The following is a 22334-nucleotide window of genomic DNA, read 5'->3' as shown; positions in this document are numbered from 1 at the left end:
TGGGGAACAGTGGGAAACCGACCTCCGCTGGCAGGAGCTCGAAAACACACAGTGGCCCATGTAGCCTTCTGTGCCCCCACCAGCCTTGGAGAGAGCCAGCAGCGTCACGATACGGATTCTGTTTTGTTTTATCGGTAATACTGTTTTTCCTCTGCAATGAATCGAGGACAGAATTAGCCTTCGCGAATCAGAGGGCATCCCTGCTATTCACCCTCAGTTGTGCTTTATGGAACATTACTATAATGCGACTGCATTTTAGAACGCAACAAATTCTTAGCAAAATATCGCCGTGTGAATGCAGGCTCTTTGGGGTGTTTAAGTCAGTTACCTTTGCACATCAAGCTCTAGGAGATAAAAGTGGGCACTTAATATTCACTGGATATGTTGCAAATATCCCTGTTTATATGCTCAATTTCCTAAAATCACATAACCTTTTGTTATCTTGTAACACATAAAAGGGATGATTGGAGCTGAGAAAGCTGTTACTGTGTCAGATAAACAAGTCACAAAGTTCCATGTAAAGCACTTAGGGCCCTGCATGGCAATATGCCTTGGAGTGGAAACTTACATCCGTGAGCCCAGTGTAGGTTCTTGGCATATTTCTCAAGGACATCTCTGATAGAAAACATGCCGCTGAGCCTCTTTCTTAGAGCTCCAATATCCTACTACCTGTAAGCATCACTGGCTCTGTTTTGGTGATGTCCTGCCTTCCTCATTCCCTCTTCCCCTGTTCTGTGTCCTCATATCAGGAGGCTTCTCATTCAAGTGTCCTTTCTGAGCCAGAAGCAGGTTTTGTTTGTCTTTTTTATTCCCACCTAGCCGTCCCCACCACACCTCACTAAATTTGTGAACAAGTTCTAGTGTCCATGGAAGTGGAGAACAAATGGGCTTGCCCGGAGGCAAGTCATATATACTTTGGACAGGGGCTGCACAAACCTTTGCGGTCAGCTTGCGGAGAGAACTCTTCAGTTCCGACTTGTAAACACTGACGGCAGGCTGGTCTGCACAGGTGCTACCAGGGGCTGGTTATTGCATCAACAGATGCAGTTGGCCTAACCGTGGGGGCCGAACTGATGGGTGTTCTGTTGGAAATCCACCTGTTCATTGAACACCCCGTGTTTGCCTAAATTGATTTGATTCTGCAGACTGATCAAACCAGCTATGTGTGAGATGGTAATAGCTGGGGGGCGGGGAGGGCGGGCAGCGGGGACGGGAGGCATGGATAGTAAAGGAAGCATATGAAAAACAACTTTGTTAAATGTTTCTGGTGTGTTAGATACTTATTCTTAATTTGCACAAATGATCCAGTGCCCGTCTGTCCTTACTCACATATGAAATATTTGATGAAAAACATAAGATGAATCCACACATACTTCTAGAAATACAAGCTTATCACTACTAATTATAGAAGAAGAAATTTCTGAAAGGCCTAGGGTTTGACTGTAACCAAAAATTCGAGTTCCCAGTAGAAATACACTGCATTTCCACACTAACCCTCCTTCCTGAGCTCCAGATTGTCAGAGCCAACTGCTTGCTGGTGATTCCTACTTAGATGAACTGCTCATGCCTTTCCAACCCTACTCTCCTCTGAAAGTGCTCCCTCTTGGCCATTCTTCATTGCAGTTTTTCCAGCAACTTGGAAATCACCCATGTCCTCTGTCTTCTTCATCCCCCCATTCAGAAACATAACCCATCCTTTCAGTTCTGCCGCATAAATATTTCTCAGCTGTGTCCACTTATTTTTATCCCTAAGATGCAAGTCTTAGAAGGAAAGCAGGTGGAAGAGGGGAGAGAGTTTTTCACTTTTTTCTCTAAAAAAATTGTGATAAAAAGGAAACAAAGTTTATCATCTTAACCATTTTTAAGTCTACAATTCAGTAATGTTAAGTGTACTCACATTGTACAATAGATCTCTTGAACTTTGCAAAACTAAAATCCATACTTGTTAAATAATTCTTTCTTTCTTTCTCTCTCGCTCTTTCTTTCTTTCCTTCCTTCCTTCCTTTTCTTTTCTTTTCTTTTTTTCTTTCCTTTCCTTTCCTTTTCCTTCCTTCCTTTGTTCCTTCCCCCTTCTCTTCCCCTTCTCCCCTTTCTCTTCTCTTCCCTTCCTTTCCCCTCCCTTCCCTTCCTTTCCTTTCCTTTCCTTTCCTTTCCTTTCCTTTCCTTTCCTTTCCTTTCCTTTCCTTTCCTTCTATCTCTTTTCCTCTCTTTCTTTCTTTCTTTCTTTCATTTGCAATGGTCAATGTGAACAAGCAAAAGAAGATAGATAAAACTTTGAATCAGTATAATATTAGTTTATCAGTGTTTAGATATTTTGAGATTCCTAAATGATGAGTATCAAGGGAGATCATTCATCGATGGCTCTTGCCTCATGAGCTCACGGTGTCCCTATGACGTGGTGGGGGGACTCCTCCCAGCATTTTCACTAGGTGTCCACATGGCCTTAGTTTCAACAATAGGAACAGAAGGGAAGATGACCTAGGATAGGCACTCTTACTTGTTTTTACAAACTTATCATTTAGAAGAGAGCTTGTGGTAGTGAATGAGATATAGGATTTGGATGTGAGTCTCATTTTCATCATTTATTTATGTGTGACCATTTGTCTGCATCATATGAAGTATTGGTTTTTATGTAGTGCATTCCTTTTTGGGAGCCTACAGGAAGATGTTCTTGTTGTTCTTCCCATCTTCCTCGCCCTCCCTCCCTCTCCTTCTCCTCCTCATCATCATCGTCAACAGTTACACTATGGAGACACATAGCCAAGGTGTGCTGGCAGCCAAAAAAGCAAGGGGGATAACATTTGTTTTGCAACGTTGTAGGGGAGCAAAGCCTGGACACACATATTGAAAGTCACTGAATGATTGTCCTGAAACTTCCTATGATGCTAGTGGGTAAAGGTTAACAGAGTTAAAACTTTTAAATCTCTTTCATAAAAGGTAGCTCATCTATCAAGATATATTTGCTCTGTTATAATCAAAGATCTGTCAAAGCCTTCCAGCTTCTCAAGTAAACCCATATTTTCATGATTTTAGGGTTATACTTGGTGGTAAAATTTCCTCCGGGCTACAAAGCAGCACATGCAGTCTGTTCGGGAATGAATTTTTTTTTATGGAAGCCAAAGGAAAAAAATCAATTTAGCTGGTTTTGACTTATAACAGTAAAAAGAAAAATTGAAAGTATTGGATTTTGGATAAGTACTTTTGCTTCACAGTTTGAGGGTTGAATGGATGTTAAAATATCACTCACCACATTGGCCAGTCGTTTGGATTATTCTGTTTTACTATTTCAGAGCTATAAAATCAACCAAGTAATTAAGTGGGCTGCACGTTGTCAGATGTTTCATATAAAGAACCATTAGGCTTTTCAACACATCAAATACTAATCAGTTGGCTCAGCCTTTCTTTAGTTGAATATGTTATGTCACAGATGTAGACATGAGAAAAAGCCACCCGTTTCTTTTTAATGAGTGCAGAGTTTATTGCTAAAGGATACACATATGTACACACAGCGCACACACAATGTTGGGCAATTGACAATTTCTGAGGTTAAAAGAGGCAGTATTGCATAGGGCCTAAGAGCATGGGAGTTGTGGGGTATGTGGGTGACTCAATCGGTTGAGTGTCATGGGCTCAGGTCATGATCCCCGGGTCCTGGGATCAAGCCCCACATTGGGCTCCCTGCTGAGCAGAAAGCCTGCTTCTCCTTTCTGCCTGCTTTTCCCCCTGCTGTGCTCTCTCCCTCTTCTTCTCTCTCTCTCACACACACATGCTGTCAAATAAATAAATAACTCTGTCTTTAAAAAAAAAAAAAGTGTGTTGGGATGCCTGGGTGGCTCAGTGGGTTAAGCCTCTACCTTCGGTTCGGGTCATGATCTCGGGGTCCTGGGATCGAGTCCCACATTGGGCTCTCTGCTCCACAGGGAGCCTGCTTCCTCCTCTCTCTCTGCCAGCCTCTCTGCCTACTTGTGATCTCTGTCAAATAAATAAAACCTTTAAAAAAATAAAAATAAAAATAAAATTTAAAAAAAAAAGTGTGGGAGTTTTGTTCAGACAACTGGAGTTTTGATTTTTACCTTCACTGTGTGTTAGTTAGCTGGTGCCTTTAGCAAGATACTTAATCTCTGCAAGTCTCAATTGTCTCATCTGTAAAATGGAGCTGAGAAAAGCAATCTTATATTGTGAAAATGGCTTTAAATTGTGCACAGTAAGGGGCGCCTCGGTGGCTCAGCCTGTGAAGCATCTGCCTTTGGCTCAAGTCATGATCCCAGGGTCCAGAGATCAAGCCCTGCCTCAGGCTCCCTGCTCAGTGGCGATCTGCTTCTCCCTCTCCCTCTGTGCGTTCTCTCTCTCTCTCTAGAGTAAATATATAAAATAATAATTAAAAATTGTGCAGGGTAAGTGCCTGGCACAGTGCCAGAAACATAAGTCTTAGAAAAAAATGGGTAGTGCTATTACTTTTCCTATTATCAACTAAGCAAAAAAGATGGGTGGTTGGCCATCATTATTCATTTACATACAATTCTATTAAAATAATTATCATGGGCTTAATGTCCCAAGGAAATTGGTGAGGGCAGACTGGTCACTTCTATGCCTACTGGACACTTCTCTACACAGTGTCACAGTGTTGCTGATGCTTTTTAACTAGGGCAAGGGAGAAGGAAATAGAAGTGAAGTGCTTTCCACAATTTGAAGATGGGTGTTCCAGCTCATCTACATTTCTGCAGGATAGGGGGACTGCCACCAAGAGAGGTTAGGTTCAATAGCATGGAGTTTGCATTTTGTTCCTCTCTGTTTTCCTCCAACATAGCATAGTGCCTGGTACAGAGCAGATGCTTACATGAAGCAACCAACAGAGAAATGTGTTACGATAGCATTTTTCCTCTTTGGTAAGTGACTTTTTAAAGTCAGAACTTTTTTTTTTTTTTTAATTCCTGGCAATGAGTTGAATTGCGTGACCTCCAAAACAAGGTATATTGGGATCCTAATTCCGACTGTCTCAGAAAGTGGCTATTTGGAGACAGGTTCTTTGCAGAGGGAATCCAGTTAAAATAAGTTCATTAGGGTTGGCCATAATCTAATATGCCTGGTGTTCTTATTAAAAGGAGAATTTGAACACAGACACAGGCATATACACAAGGAAGATGATGTGGAGAGACACAGAGTGAAGACAGACATCTTAAAGCCAAGGGCAGATCCTTCCCTCACAGCCCTTACCTGAAGGGACCTACCTTGCCAACGCATTGATCGTGGGCTTCCAGTCTCCCAAACTGTGACATAATAGAGTTCTTTGTTTAAGGTGCCCAGTTTGAAGTGCTTTGTTCTGGCAGCCCTGGTAAATTAATACAGTCTGGACACAACAAAGGGTCTATTAAGGGTAGGATTATTCAGAAATGGAAAAGAAAAAAAAAAAAAGACAAACAAGATACTTGAGATTGCATTCTGCATTTGAGAAGTTCGGTCAGCATATGTTTATTTGTAGCACGTGATGTCAGTGTCAGCACCCGAGGTCAGGGGTCTGGTTCTGTTAAATTTCAAATGTCTTCTCCTGGGAGATTGGTCCAACACAAAGGGCTCAAGGAAAACTGGAAGAAATATGTCCTACCCATCTGCAGGAGGCATGTTGATACACACCTTTAGTAATATCCTAGGTAGGCTGGCAAAAGTGGGTCCTCCTCTAAGAGGGGTATGTGGAAATCAACAGTCATCGCAGAAACATAGAAACAAGAACGAATGATACTTATATCCAATGCTTCTCTAAAATGTGGATTTTTATGAAAGCTAAATAAAATATTTATCCGGAAGGGAAATAAGAATTAGGAAAGATTAAAATGGGATAGGTACAGAAAAATGATTTTGAGTAGAATATTGGTTAAGAATAAATGAATCTTTCTTCTCTCAACATTTGTCCCAAAACATTATGTGTTGTGGAAGGGTTAAGAGACCATTTGTGTACTGATGAACAAAACTGCTCAATAATTGGAAAAAAAAATGACAGGAAACAATGAAAGTCCAAGTTTCTTCCATGGGTATGCTGCCTGGGTCTCAGTGGTGTCCTGTCCCATTGACAGCTGTCAGCTCAGATGCTGAAGGTTGACAGAGTGGGGTCTCACACTGATTGGAATGCCAGAATTAATAAAGCCATGAATTGAAGGCAAGTTCTAATCCAGTGTTCCTTGCCTTCTTCATTGGCCTAAGGTAAATAGGTCTGTAGCTAATTAACTTAGAGTTTCTTTGAGAGGCTTGATTCCATCACCAGGGCAGTAATTACTATTCAGGGCATTACTATACTTTGATGTTTGCCTGAAGTGTAAATTTTTAGCATCTGAAAGAAGTCATTGGCCCAAAAGGAAAGCATAAGAGACAAAATAGGAGGAGGATCAAAGTACTTCTGAGCTGATTTTCCTCTCCTCCTCAGAGCACATCATTCAGCCAGAGATGCCCCCTGACACATTAGGAGTGCCCCCTGTAGATGAGGTTCCAGAAGCAGTGGCATCTGCAGTCTTCTCCTGAGGGTCGTGGCAGGTGTGGGAGCATAGGCTGCTGATAGGATGGCTCATGGTTTAGAGGTGGGACGTGTAAAAGTATTCTCTGCGCTGGAAATTCTTGTTTGGTGACCTGATGTTAAATGCACCAGAAGTTTCTCTATTCAGAGAAATCACTCTGAATTCAATTCAGAGTATATATTTGTCAATGCCAGTTTGTCTCCTTTTTAAATGCCCCTTTCCAGATTTTAGGATAACCATGGTTTTGATACTGGCAGTTTCGAATACAGCTTGAGGCCCTGTGGTGCTTCATTCCCTACCCAGAGTGGCCTTCAAGGCGTACAACTCAGATGCTTAAGGTTAATTAAAAGGAAATTCAGTCTTTATTTGAATAGCTCAGAGAAATGGGATCTAGTTCCTTCCCCTCCATAGTATTTCTCTAATCCCTCAAATCTTGGTGTCCTGGAGCTGCTCCAGAGCCATTCTGATGCCAACTCCCCAATCTATCTCCCACATTCTTGCGCAGCCTGCTTCCTTCCCCTTTGTTTCCTCTCCCACAGTCCCGAATCTTCATAATACAGATGTAGCTCCCTAGTTCTTTACCTTGCCTTGGTCCTTTGAGCCACTTTCACCGACCCAGAAGCAAAAGAGATCCAGGAACCAGGCTGGGGAGAATGAGATTGACAGAATAAGTGTGAGGAGGACGGAGGGGGGGTCACATGTGAATGGCATGGCTCTGTTCCACCCATATTCATTATAATTTAATTATGCTATGAAGAAAGGAAGGTTAACAAGAAATACAGTTAGCATTTATTAGGTGCCTGGATTGTTATGACCCTGAGTTTGGGAGACATGTTTCCATGTATCCCTCTAAAGACTGCTGATAGGTGCAGACATACCATGATTTCGGGGCCTTTCGTTATCGTAGGCGTCCCTGCTCACTGTTACGTTTTCATCCTGCGCTACCTCTGGCATATATTCCGTTCTGCCTAAATACAGAGTGAATTCAATAATGAGTGGGTTAGTGACTCTCAGGGCAAATTTGTGAACTTGTATAATCTCTTCCACCTCATTGATGAAGATACTCAGACTCTGAGAAGCTTAATACTTTGCCAAAGTTGAGACTGCTCCAAAGTGCCCGTGCTAATGCTTTCAACTCATGCATTTGGTTCAAAGATTTTTCTACTAGATCACACATTCTGAGACAGTCTTCCCCCATCGTTTGCCTGTTGTAAGAGCATTGAAGTTATCAAGCAAATACATGTTAGAGCTATCTTTTGCTTTGCAGCTACTAAAATATTCCTATTACAATGACAGGGATGGAATTTAAGACTAACTGAAAGTGAGGTATTTAGTGGAACTATATATGCAAAAGATGCTAGATTAATAATGAACCAGCTCTCAGTTATAGCCTAATTAGATGTTGTTTTGATTATCTGCATTCTCTAGGGGTTCTTGTCCGCTCACCTCATATTTTAGAGGTTTGTGGCATTAGACACCACCCAAACCAGTCACTTTTAAACATTTTCTGTTCTGTTTTTCACCGATACAGTCTTTGGTCAAAGACAACCTTATGCCAAAGCGAAGTGTGTAATCCTGAGAGTAGTGAAGGGAGAGAGGCTATCAGAACTCTTGCCTTGCCCCTTTTCTCCAGATTTAGATTTCTCAGAAGAGAGCTTAATGACCACTGACCCAAACAAGCCTTCTTAATTTTATAGATAAGGAAACAGGAACAGGGAAGCTGAGCCTCCTTGGGAAAGTTACAGAATTATTGGTGACCCCGGAAGGTTTGAGAAGTCAAGCCAGAGTATTTTATACTGTATCACCTAGAGCCACTGAGAACGACGAGAACAGCAAAGCACATCCTTTTCGACCATTTCATATGTCAAGCACAGTGTGAAGAGCTTTACATATGCTTCCTCCGTGAATCTTTTTGATAACTCATGAGAGAGACGTCTCTCCCCACTGCATGGATAGTGAAACTGAGATACAAAGTGGTTAATCATACTGACCTAAAGTCCCGTGTCAGGAAGCAGAGGGTGGCCAGAGCCAGGCTCCTGGTCCGCTAGCTCTACTTTCCCACTCACTCCCTCTCGATGTCCCATGTAAAGCCATGAATTCTCTTTCATTAACTTAAATAACTTGTGTAGCTCTTTTAATGAATTCCTCCCACCCCCACTACTTGCCCTGTAATGTGGGATGCTGGTTCCTGGAATGATTTTCTTGTTGAGATGTATGTACATTGTTGCAGATCCTTATGTAGGATCTCTGAGGGTTGGCCAGAATTGCCTGTGGTTCGGTTTGTCTTCATCCACCAGCTGAATCTGCCCCCCTCTTCTCTGTCTAAACATCTTGAGAAGGTACCCCTTACATGTAACTGCATCACGTGTGGCGGTGTGGAACCGTGGTTAAGAATCATCACCCTAAAGGCTGTTATCCACAGACAATGTGATTTCACATTCTGTAGTGTTCCCAGAGCAGCTCTAAGAGAGCATCCCTACATCTGCCCACATTCCAGAGAGCAGGAATTGTTCCCTATAATCCTAACGCGTAGTTCTCTAAGTTAAATTTGCCATAGTCTTTGGTCTCTAGCTCACTTGACACAGCTGACCCTTCTCTTCTTCTGGATATCTGTGTTTCTCCTGACTTTGCAGGCCCCTCCCATTCCTCCTATTTTCTCCTGTCCTGCAAACTCCTCTTTGGCGTCCTTTGTGGGGTGCTGCTCCTCAAATCAATTTGACAAAATGTTGGAGCTCCTCTTCTCTCTATCCTAGGCTTCCTTCTCATCTCACAGCTGATCCAGAGAACATTTGTTGTTCTGTGGCTGCCAGAGAACTGGCTCAGTGTCAAGTATATGACCTCTGCTGGCAGAGCTTTTTGTCTCATTTGCTCACTGCTGTGTCTCCAGTGCCTCACATAGCATTTGTCTCGTGGTAGATACCTAGTAAATATTTGTGGAATGAATGGTCAGTGTGTCCTGAATCGATTCAACTTCGGAGCTTTGTCATTTTCTACTTAAGATTTGTTCTAGCAAAATCCCCAAAGAAAGCTAATGCCCCCAGGAAAGAAAATAAAACATCTCTCCATACAGATATTGCCGAGGCTAATTGTTCAAAGCAAAGTGCTGTGCCTCTGTTAGACTCACAGGTACTCCAGAGAAAGTGATGAAGTGTTTGAATTATAATCAGTGTTTAGATATGACAGTTTTAGTTTTAATACTTGTTCTAGCCAAGTTAATGTTTTCCAGGACTGTGTCTCTTACAGTCTGGGGTTTTAAGTTAACAACTGTTTCTCCCTCCCAATTCAGTTGGTAAACCTGACAAGCAGCAGACATTGGGATTTATTTATTTATTTTTATTTTATTTATTTATTTTTTCTTTTATTTTTCCCTTGTAGATTATATTGCTAATCATTTTTACATGTGTAGGTGACCCCATGTGGCTAAGATGGTAGGTTGGATTTTTAGAGAGGTGGACACATCAAAACATGTCCTATCCTCCATGCTTTTATTACAGTGTGATGATGAAACTCTTCAAGAGGTGAAGTTTACCTTCCCTCCACTTGAATCTGAGTGTGTCTTTGTAAATACCTTGACCAGTAGAATGTGGCAGAAGTGAAGCTGTGCAAGTAAGGATGTAAGAATACATCCTTATAGAACCTTGGTTTGCTTGACAGAGAAAGAAAACCCTTTCTCTGTCTTGGGACATTTGCCTTCACAACCACAAGGCAACATGTGAGAAATCTGGCCACCCTGAAGCCACCATCCTGGAGATTCCACATGGGGTTGCCATATAAGGCTAGAGAGGGATGCCCCTAACGGTGTGAGTCTTTCCAGCTCAGGCTCTAGTCATGGATACAGAGAAGCCTTCAGTATGACCCCAGTATAACCACTGATTACAACTTCACGAGAGATCGAGAGACAGAATCTCCTAGTGGAGATGCTTCAAAACTCCTGACCTATAGAAGCCATGAGAAGTACTAAATGGTGACTGTCATTTAGGTATCTTAGCTGTGGAGTATTTTGTTACACAACATTAGATAACTGGAACTGTAGGCACTATGTGTGTTCAATTTTTCATATAGAGATTGGATTATTGTTCAGTTTGGCTTTGTGATCTTTGTTTCATACCAGGTAGATATTTCTCAATGAATATTAATTTTCTTTTCATATTGCTTTCTTCTACTCTACTGGAACATTCTGCTATAAATTCTTTATCAACAACAAGTGACTTTTTCAAGTAAAACATGTATCCCTTTCATTTGTTACCAAAATTTCTCCCTTAGGAATACTTTGAACAGAATTCTAGGTGTTTAATGTTTTTCACCTTAATGAAGGCACAACTCATGAAAATAATTATTGAACTGCTGAGCATTCCTGAATATTGAGGCAGTATTAAAACTGAAGAGAATTGTATTAGAAACTCTCTATAGTCATATCTAGAAATGTTATTTTTAAAAATTTTTTAAATTTTTAAAAATTTTTCTTGGCAAATTTCCAGAGAAGGTTTGTATTTGAAATTGGTATTACCAGACTCTTAGAAAAATATACAGTGTTATTTATAATGCAGTGGGTTTGGCAGATTCCATATGAATTATAGCAGTGGTTAATGGTTGTAAATAGTCACATTTTATTCCCACTATATTCTGTTGAATTAGGTAAGAAAGATTTTATTCAGATCAATAACTGTGGCACATAAAATAATAAACCCTTTCAAAAATGTAAGAGTATAAATTATGTGTGCTTGTGGAAGTGGTGAAAGACTGAACATAAAATCAGAAAATATTATAGCTTGAAAACCTAATAATCTATCACCTATTAAAATATAAAATAGGTAAGAAATCATTACTCTGAAATTTAATAAGATTTGGAAGGATCATTTTTTTCCTTCTTAGTATGGAAGTAGTTCAGTATAATTTTACTTACTTGATCTTAAGTAAGCTAAACAATCAGGGTTGTTTATCAACTATGGTGAGACTTCCCAGTGCCTTTCGGTTATATAAGTAGACAAAAATACATTGTGTATGGATATTCCACCTTGTTCCAGAAAGGGTTCAACTCAGCTTACATCCATAAGAAGAACATGTAATAAAATAATCATAGAAATTAATTACAGTAAGAAAACCGAAAATTCACAAATATATGAAGATTGAACAACATGCTACTGAACAACCAGTTGGTCAAAGAAGAAATCAGAAGAGAAGTTAAAAAATGCTATGAGACAAACAAAAATGGAAATATAATATACCAAAATTTGTGAGATGCAGCAAAAGCAGTTCCAAGAGGGAAGTTCATAGTGATAAATGCCTACCTCAAAAAATAAGGAAAATCTCAGATAAACAACCTAACATCAGAACCTTACAGAACTAGAAAAGCAAAAACAAAAACCAATGAAACCCAAAATTAGCAGAAGGAAATAACAAAGATTAGAAAAGAAATGAGTTAACTAGAGACTAAGACAGTAGAGAAAGTCAATTAAACTGAGACCTGTTCCTTCAAAAATATTTTTAAAAATTGCAAGTTTTGGGGAGCCTGGGTGGCTCAGTGGGTTAAGCCTCTGCCTTCGGCTCAGGTCATGATCTCAGGGTCCTGGGATCGAGTCCCGCATCGGGCTCTCTGCTCGGCAGGGAGCCTGCTTCCCTCTCTCTCTCTGCCTGCCTCTCTGTCTACTTGTGATCTCTGTCTGTCAAATAAATAAATAAAATCTTTAAAAAAAAAAATTGCAAGTTTTTACTCATCAAGAAAAGGACTCAACACCAGAAATGAAAGAAGAATTGTTACAACTGATACCGTAGGAAAACAGAAATATAATGCCTATATGATCCAGCAATGCTACTTTTGGCTATTTATCTGAAGTAAATGAAAACACTAACTTGAAAAGATACATGTACCCATGTTCAAGGCAGCATTATTCACAATAGCCAAGAGATGGAAACAACCTAAGTGTCTGTCACTGGATCAATAGATAAATAAATTTATATATATATATATATATATATTTATATATATAAATATATATATATATATATATATATATCTCACACACACAATGGGATATTATTCATTCATGAAAATGAGTGAAATATTGCCATTTGTGAAATGGATGGACTTTGAGGTCAGTAGGTGAAGTGACGTAAGTCACAGAAAGGCACATTCCATATGATCCTTCTTGTATCTGGAAACTAACAGAAAAAAAAAAAAACAATAATAGCAACAAAGCCAAATTCATAGATACAGAGAACAGATTGGTGATGCGGAGGTGGGGAATGGGGGAAATGGGTGAAGGCAGTATACATTTGTTAAAAAATAGTAAACAAAATAAGAAATTTAAGAGTGAGACTAAAACTTTCATGTTTTCTTGTGTTGTTAATGGTGTCTTAATGATAGGCCAAAACATGGTAACAATGGCAATTTTCTTCCCTGCACTAATATTATCCAAAATTGTCCAAGATTTAGTACATAGACTTTGTTTTCTTTTTTTCTTCTAATGATAGAAATTAAGTTCCTTTTACTAGAGGTGATTTCTTTTAGAGCCAGGTTAAGGACTAGAAGTTTTGGGGCAGGGTATATTTCTTCCTCTAAGTAATGGTTACTGTACTGAATAGCCCAGAATCTTTAAATCTCTGGTACGCATATTGTGGAAAATACAAATCAGTCTTAAGATGTGACCCAATGTGTTTTTGCATTGAGGAAGAGTAAAAAGCATTGATGGGGCAGTCATTTATCTTCTATTTAGAATTCTCCCTATATCCATGTGCACCCTGAATACAGTGATGTAAAGGACATAGACGCTCTTTAAACAGCACTAGACAGAGAAGTGCAAGGAGTTGCTGGTTTAGGGTGGTGGGATTATGGGTTCAGTTTTATTTCATCTTTATGATCTTTTTAATGTTGTTTTAAGTATCTTTATAATATAAATAAGAAGAAAAAATAAAAAAAGGTTTATTATTTATCAAGTATTACCGGCCTCCAGGGTATTTGAAGTCTTTGGAGATAAAGTCTCATTATGCATACAGTCTCATTCAATCATTCAAGCAATATTTATCTAGCAAGGCATTGTGGGAAGCATAGAATCCCAGTGGAGACACTGTTCTCACATAGCCATAATGGCCTTAAGAGGTAGGATAACGTGCTGTGTATATTAAGAGTCTGAATGGCTTCCTGGTAACAAGAGGTACCAGGGCTGTCTCTTTGAGGAAATAGAATTTAACCTAGATATGAAAGAATTACAAGACTGGGGGCATGTGGAGATAAGAAGTCATTGATGGTGTTGAACAAATGATTTTAGTTCCCTTTCATTAGGCTTATGGTAGAATTGTGCTTGTGGTTCGATGGAACCACATGGCTATTTATGGCAATAAATTGTGTCACTTTTTGTCTGAGCAGCTAATTTACAGTGCAAGACCCACAGAGTTTTCTTTTCTTCTTGGCATGGGTCCTAGCCATGTTTGTGCTGATGATTTCTCCATCTGCCTGGATGCCTTCCAGCAGACTTCCTGACCTGCTATCAACTCAGTATCAGGCAAGAAGAAAACCTTTGTTGTTCAACCCACTGAAATGTTGGGGCTGTTTGTTACCACAACACTTAGCCTATTCTAGTATTACAGAGGGCAATGATTTTCAGAACAGAAAACGATATTAACTGAGATATAAGGAAGTTACTGTTGTTTGGAGCCTGAAGTTACTGAGAGTGGTGAAAAACAAGGTTGAAAAATGGGAGGACCTATCATGGTGAGCCTGGAACTATGGGCAAATGCTCAAGAGAAAACAGATCTTTGCAGGGTGTCTGGGCCATACGCAGTATATATCGCGTTATTTCATGTTCTACCCCCAACCTGAATGTATGCAAAACATATTGAAGAGAGGGATCTTCCTGTGAAACCTTGACTAGTCAAAAAAAAAACCCCAAAACACCAAAATTTAAAATAAATTTTGTTTTTGTGGGTACAATATCCAAAATGATGCCTTTTCTCCATATTCTGTCGCCATTCTGTGAAGTCCATGCAGCTGTTGACTGCTGTATGATCTCTGGACCTTGGTACTCTTTCTAGAAACTTGTGCACTGGCTGACATGAACTCTAAGCATGATTTACTTTTAAAGATTTTATTTATTTATTTGAGAGAGAGAGAGAGAGACTGAGAGGAGTATGGGGGATGGCCAAGGGAGAAAGAGAAACTTGAGCAGACTTTGTGTTGACCACTGAGCCTGACACAGGACTTCATCTCATGACCCTGAGATTGTGACCCAAGCCAGAATCAAGAATCAGACATTTAACTGACTGAGCCACCCAGGTGCCCCTCAGGACGGTTTTATTGGTGTGAGGAGAATCTCTCAGCCGTGAGCAGATGGCTTGATCCTCTGCGTCAAGTTTGTGTATTCATTGCTCTGTGTTATCTTTTTCTCCAGAGCACGATGAAAATGAGTTAAGGTTTATAAAATGTTTGAAGAAGCATCAGGAAAAAAAAATACCTTCCGTATGAATGAGATGGTAATAGTAATAAAGTTAGGATTGAACCAGAGATTGGTGAAGGGAATTTAATTTGATTTGCCTCATACAGGCTCCATCCTATGAATGATTGGTCAAGTTAAATCTTTTTTTTTCTGAAGTTCTTAAGCATTCCCTTTTCTATCCAGGGCTTTAATATCATTTTAATGCAGTTTTTTACATGTGAATTAATATAATAAATGTCAATGTTCAATAGAATAAGGTCACATTTTACTACTTTGACCAGAAGTGTAATCTTCCAAGATTCAATTTTATTACTATTATAACAGTCATACTGGATAAGGTCACCAATATTTCTTTCCAAATGGTATAATATATGACGACAGTCTTTATACCAGCTTTAGTTTTTGTAATCTGGATTTATATTCTGAAACATGTTGACAAAGATATACCATGGGCATTTCTTGGTCCAATGGCAGCCTGGGGAAGATGTTTCCCTGTAATTTATGGGAAATTTGAAAATGGATAAATGAAGTAGTTGAAATGTAGCATTTTCTTGATCACATCATCCCCTTGCCTACAGATAATTAAATTCTTGTGGGATTTTAGTCTGCCGCTTGAAAGGGAAAGGTGATGTTTGAAGACCTTTCAAGGAGTGAAACGGAGAATTGCTCTCTGTTCTCTGGCTTTGTGTGAGCCAGCCAGCTGACTAGCCTGTACAATCCATTTGAGTGACATGTTCATTGAATCAGAAGAGTCCAGGGTTGTCAGGGATGGTAAAGGACAACTAGAAGAGCCATTCACCTTGACCTTTCTCTGCAACATTCTCACCAAGTGATCAATCTCCGCTGGCATAGCTCCAGTGGGGATAACAGGAGTATCTACCTTATGACACTGTTGGGAAGCTGAAATGAAGGAATATGGAAAGGGGCTGAGACGTATGTCTCCCTCTTTGTAAATGCTCAATAAATGGGAGCCACTGTGGTTTTTGTTACTAGGAACATCTCTGGGCCGCCATCGCCTCAGGAGACAGTATGTTTCCATTTTCATAGAGCCCTCACATTGAAAAAGCTTATTCATATATTGAGCCCAAAGCTAACTTTTGTACTTTTTACTAATTGATCTTTGTTTTGGCTTTATGGATCATGAATAATAATGATGTTGCTAATAGTTGGTAATTAACATTTAATGCATTTATTGAGTGCTTACTATGTGTCAATTACTCTGCAGAACACAATCACTTTTAAAAATCATTTTTTAAAAGATTTTATTTATTTGAGAGAGAGAGAGCAACATGAGTGGGGTGGGGGAGGGAGACAGAGGGAGAGGGAGAAGCAGGCTCCCCGTGGGTCTTGATCCCAGGACCCTAGGCTCATGACCTGAGCCAAAAGCAGACACTTAACCAACTGAGCCAGCCAGGTGCCCCCAAAATTATTTTGAGTTATTTCAAAATACTCAGAAGTAACAGAAATAATTTAAAGGATGCCTTTTTGACCTTTACCAGATTGAATGATTATCTAGATTTTGCTACACATATTTCATCTATACATTTCTGTACTTGCTAAAATATTTTAAGGCTGTTTTTAGATATAGTTTTATCTCAACCCTACCTTTATTGGTATGCATCTTTATAACTGTAGAAATTTTCTAATGTAACTATAATACCATGATCATATCTAACAAAATTAATAGTAATTTCCTGATATGTAATACTCAAGCTTCTGTGATTGTTTCAACATGTCTATTTATCATTGATTCGTTGAATCAGGATCCAAACAAAATCTTCACATTATATTTGGTTACTTATTTTAGTACTTTCAGTACAGTATTTTTTATGGCATTGATTTTTTTTTTTTAATCAAATCAATTGTCTTATCTTAAAGACTGTTCTGTAATCTGGATTTGTCTGTTTCTTTCCCTTGGTCTTCTTTAATTTGTTTCTCCATCTTCTGTTATCTTATAAAAGCTAGGTTAGCTCTAAAGAGGGTTGTCTAGTAGTGTAGATACTAGTTAAATGTGGCTATTTAAATAGAGATTAATTAAACTTAAATAAAATTTCAAAAATTCAGGTACTCCCTTGAACTGGCTACGTTTTAGGCAGCTAGCAGTTGATATATTAGGTAGCCTAGACATAGAACATCAGCAACCTTCCATCTAAAGCAGGAGCTCTTAACCTTTTGTGCTAGGTGGGCCCTTTTGGCAAGTCAGTTAAGCCTGTAGATTTCTTCTCCTGGTAATTTTTTAAAAAAGATTTTATTTATTTATTGGAGAGAGAGAGAGAGAAAGAAAGAGCACGAGTTGGGGAAGGGTAGGGGAGACGGAAAGCAGACTTTCTGCGGAGCAGGGAGTCCTGATGATCTCAGGACCCTGAGATCATGACCTGAGATGAAGGCAGATGCCTAAATGACTGAGCCACCCAGACATCCCTTGATAAATTTTTAAATGAGGAAAACCAAGTGCGTACAAACACAGAGAAAGTCCGTGTTACTGAATAGCAGTTTTTTTCAATATTAAAGAGCAAAGTTGTGGTATAGTAAAATGTGCATGATATTCTTACATAGTAAGTAACAAGAACTGGTAGGTATAATAACTTCTATAATTTTCTAATACTCCTAGAATTGATGAATATATATAGAGTAAATGATTTTTCAAGATGTCTATAACAGATATAAAGCTATCGCTCTCTATTTTTTTTTAAATGTCTTTGAATTATCCTGTAACAAAGTTCTAGGTACCACTGTTACTCCTTGGTTTGTTATTTACATTTGTGATTTGAGGAGATGCAAAGCATCAGTTAAAAGTTAGTGAAAACAGACATGCAGCTTTCCCCCTCATTCATCTTCATGCGTTCCTTTTCTTCTCATTGTGCGTCTTTCCTTCAGTGTGGATGGGGAATGACCTCCCAGGTGGTGAACCCCTAATCTAAGTCCTAAATCATCCATTAACAATTTTACATGAATCAGTTTTGTTTTGTTTTTGTTTTATAAATTTTTTTATTTATTTGTTTATTTATTTATTTGTCAGAGAGAGAGAGAGAGCACAAGCAGGCAGAGTGCCAGGCAGAGGCAGAGAGAGAAGCAGGCTCCCACTGAGCAGGGAGTCCGAATGCAGGACTTGATCCCAGGACCCTGGGATCATGATCGGAGCCAAAGGCAGTGGCTTAACTGACTGAGCCACCTAGGCGTCCCATTAATCAGTTTTTTTATTAGGGTTTGAAAATGGTGGTTTCTGTAAGTCTATTGATATTGTTTTCACTTTTAGAATTGGAGTACTTTATTTTTTTTAAGGATTTTATTTTATTTTTTTTATTTGACAGAGTAAGAGAGCCCAAGCAGGGGGGAGCAGCAGAGGGAGAGGGAGACGCAGAGGGAGAGGGTGAAGCAGACTTCCTAATGCGGGGCTTGATACCAGGGCCCTGGAATCATGATCTGAGTCAAAGGTAGACGCTTAACACACTGAGCCTCCCAGGCGCCCCCAGAATGGGAATACTTTAGATAACTTCCCATCACTGAAACTATTTGATTTCCCTGAAGTACAAATTGAATAAATAATACCCATTTTGCAGGCGAAGTTGCTATGACTCAAGGAGTTGATTTGCCCAACATCAAATAGCTAAAAAAGTGGGAGACATGAAATACGAATCCAGATCTGGGTTATTCCTCAGCCCACATGTGTGACTGAAATTCTGTTCTACCATTTACTAGTTGTTTTCTGTCATTTACTAGTTGGTTTGTATTCTCCCACTCACTACCAGGTTAGCCGGCATCTTCCTCTTCCCTACATGACAGCCGTTGCAATGCTGTGGCTTGAAGGTTGGCCCTTGTTTCCTCATTTCCATTTTGTCTGATCTTCCTCATCTATACTTATCCCTTCTGTGAATGTGCTATAGGCGGTCCCTGGTGGCTCCCATGTTGACAGAAAACTCCAAGAACAGCCTTGCCAACAAAGATCAGAGTGAGAAATCGCCTCCCTCAACTCAAAACCAGACTGGCATTCACATTCTGAGAGAAAATGTGTTTTGTGGAAACAACATTTCTCTGTCGACTCATCTTGAGCTTATTCTTAACAAAAGTTCCCAAGCTGTTTTCACACATGCTGCTGTGAAGTGTAATGTCTCCATCTTGTCGTTGAGCAAATGGTAGGCCGGACCTGGGGAGCTCACCCACTGCAAGAATTCTCATCTTCAGATTTGTCTGAGGGCAAAACCTAGGAAAAGGAATGACAACCCAGAGAATTTTCTGTTGGTGGGTGTGAAACCATAGTGAGGAGCACAACAGTTCTCTTTTTTTTCTACTTTCTACTTATTAAAATAAGGCAATAGTTTCAGACTAATTCATTTATTAATCAAGCATCCTTTTCAGCAGTCATGCGTTCAAATAGTCATTCACTTAAACAGCGTTGCTTCAGAACACCCAGCCACCACCATTCATGTGGTGTTTAGCAAGTGTGTTACGTCCAGGAACTGTACTGGGCATCAGGACGCAGCTGAACACCAGACAAGTCCCACCCTGACTCTCATTTCAGCTCACATTCTAGGCAGGAAGTAAGTAAACCTAAATGAATGCTTTAGTTCAGGATTCAAGTCAGGTTCTGAGGGATACCGGCAAATGAAGAGTTATGGAAGAAGGGTTGCTTTAGATGGAGTGGACAGGTCTCCTAGAAGGTGATATTTGAACTGAGACCTAGGCAGGGCTCCAAGTGCTGGGATATAGATTGAGGGATGAACGAGGGGAGGTGGCCTCTGTTTTAAAGAGCACTGGGACTGGTAGCAGAGAATTTGCTATGGGAAGGGTCTATCGCAGAGCATTGTGAGGGGAAGGATAGATCCATCTCTATCCCTTCTGTTGTCTCTAAACAAGGATTTTGGCAGGAATGTTGCTTGCTGTGCATCATCCATATTAAATAGGGGACATGCGTGGTGTTGATGTTCCTTATGTAATTCACCTCCCTTCATGTTATTAGGTATAAGAGAACATTTCATGGAGAAACTTTAATGCTTAACAGCCAGATTTAATGATGCATTGAGGGGTTAAGAGGTTTGGTAACATGCAGTTCTCTAGCTGTTTGGAGAAAAAAAAATAAATAAATTGTCAACTTTATTTTTGCCAGACAGTCTATTAGAATTCAGGGGCATGTGACAATAGGTTTACCCTTCCTGGTCAGAGTATTGGATAAATACATCTTTTTAAAGTCACTTACAGCCATTGAATTTCTTCAGCCCACTCTATCCTGCTATTACTGAGAAGCACATCAAGTATGACATTAGTTCCTGGCACAGGTTTTAAATATGTGGCCCATTAACCATACTTCTTATTTGCCCTACACAGTATTTTTTATGAATTTGAAGTATTTACTGTGTACAGCAGTTTGGGACTGAAAAATGACCAGGAAAGCTGAAACCTTGCAAAGCAGTCTTAATAATCAATGGGGGAAAATTATGATGGCTCCATGACCTTTAAAAATGTTGTCAAAACACAGTTCTTACTGTGTGTTAAACGCATATAGGGGATTTTGGGGGGGAAAAAAAAGAGGACTAAGACTATTTAGTGCACTGGTGATTTAAAACACTAGAAACATTGAGAAAGTGGCCCCCCCGCCCTTTGGAAAACATTTATCAAGAGTAGTTTGAACAGCGCTCGCCTGCTTTGTCTGGTTGTATAACTTATAATACAGATGGAACATCTTTTCTCTGCCTTGGCAAATTGTCACATTCCTTTCTGAGTTTCGATTGGTTTCCAACATTTTATCCTTTGTGCTTTCAGTGTGGTGAAATAGGAAGTTGTTTTTTTTTTTTTTAATTTTTTGTTTGTTTGTTTGTTTGTAAACATTAAGTGTTTTGCTGGCATCCCTTCCTCTGAGACATCTTCCCTCTTTTTGTCATGACCGCTTTCTGCATTTATGTCAATACCTCTGCCTTAGCTAAGCTCCTCTGGCTCCACGGCTAGTGTCTGAGCTGCAGCTTGGTCCACGTTCCCGACATTCCCACACTCAACTATTCCTCCCATAACTTCCTTTATGTTTGATTCACAAGTTACCAACCCCACCATCATTTTTTGTTTCTTTGTCGCACTTTCATATTTCTTGGCCCGTTCCCTCCTCTGCATGTCCAAGTTTGTAAAATGTCACCGGGGTTTAACCAGCTGAAGACTGGGAGGCTCTGTGTGACCAATGACAGATGCGCGGTGACCCATCCCTGGCAGACTTTGAAAGAAGTACTGTGGTTGGTCACCGGTCAAGACACACATCTGTTACCCACATGGTGGTCCGTGAACAGAAGACGTGGCAATGGATTTGTACTTTACGCGTTGCCTCTGAGCTAACAAACGATGGTCACTGAAATCTGAACTACATTGTCAGGGAACTGGTATTATTTAACTAAACTGTGGTCATTGACATTTTCAAGTGTTAGAATCATGGTGAGTAAGGGCTGGAAGTTAAGTATAGAATTACATAGAGCCTCCAATTTCCAGTTTTGCTTGATAAAAAGAAACAATGAAGTAATGTCCCCCCACCTTGGGGTATGTATTTTCCCATTTGTGTCAGTTTTCCCAACTCCCTGTTGTTATGTACCTGGGGCTCCTACTGCTGGCTGTCCGGTATAGAAGCAAGTAGCTGCTAGTGGCTCCTGCCTATAGGAAACTACTTAAGTGAAAATATAAAATTGATGTTTAATTGTTCATTTTAAAATTAAAATTAATTAAAATTAAATGCAATTAAAATCCAGTCCTTCAGTCCCACCAGCCACATTTCAACTGCTTAGTAACCACATGGGGCTCATGGCTACTGTATTAGTGTAGGATATAGAACTTTTCCCTCATTATGAAAGTCCCACTGGACAGCATTATAGGCATTGACTTATATTAGGTAAATTACTATCGATATAAGAAATCAAAACATTAAAAATCCATAATAATCCCTCTCATTCAAATTCTTTTTTTTTTTTTCATTTTTCATAGATTAAGCTGGATCAGATGAGATTCTGAGTATTTTTTTTTCAAGGAGAGGCTTGGCTTTTTTGTTTTGTTTTTTTCTCCCTATGGAAACATTGATGATGATAGAACCTCTCTGGCTTAGTATTTGAGGTTGCAGTCTCCGGGAAAAACATTCTGTCATCTATAAGAAATTTGGGACGCTATTTTAGCAAAATGTGGTAATTCATATAATTTCTACTTTTTGGTGGCAAAGATGCTGGTGATGATGGTGATATTGGTAATGAGAGGTATTGGAGCCAATGTTTGATTTCCCATACCAGAAGATTATCAGGTAGCAAAGATATGTGTTTTCAGTATCTGGGCATATAAGGAAATGGGAGTGAGTTTTAAGATCCTGCAGGAGGAATAACATGTAAATATAAACTTAGTAAGAAATTGCCAGAACATCTGTTTCTACATTTTTTTTTTTGCTTTT

This window comes from Lontra canadensis, unplaced genomic scaffold (genome assembly GCF_010015895.1).
Source record: "Lontra canadensis isolate GAN:19392208 unplaced genomic scaffold, GSC_riverotter_1.0 scaffold35, whole genome shotgun sequence".
Taxonomy (NCBI): Eukaryota; Metazoa; Chordata; class Mammalia; order Carnivora; family Mustelidae; genus Lontra; species Lontra canadensis.
Note: the sequence above shows the minus strand (reverse complement) of the source record.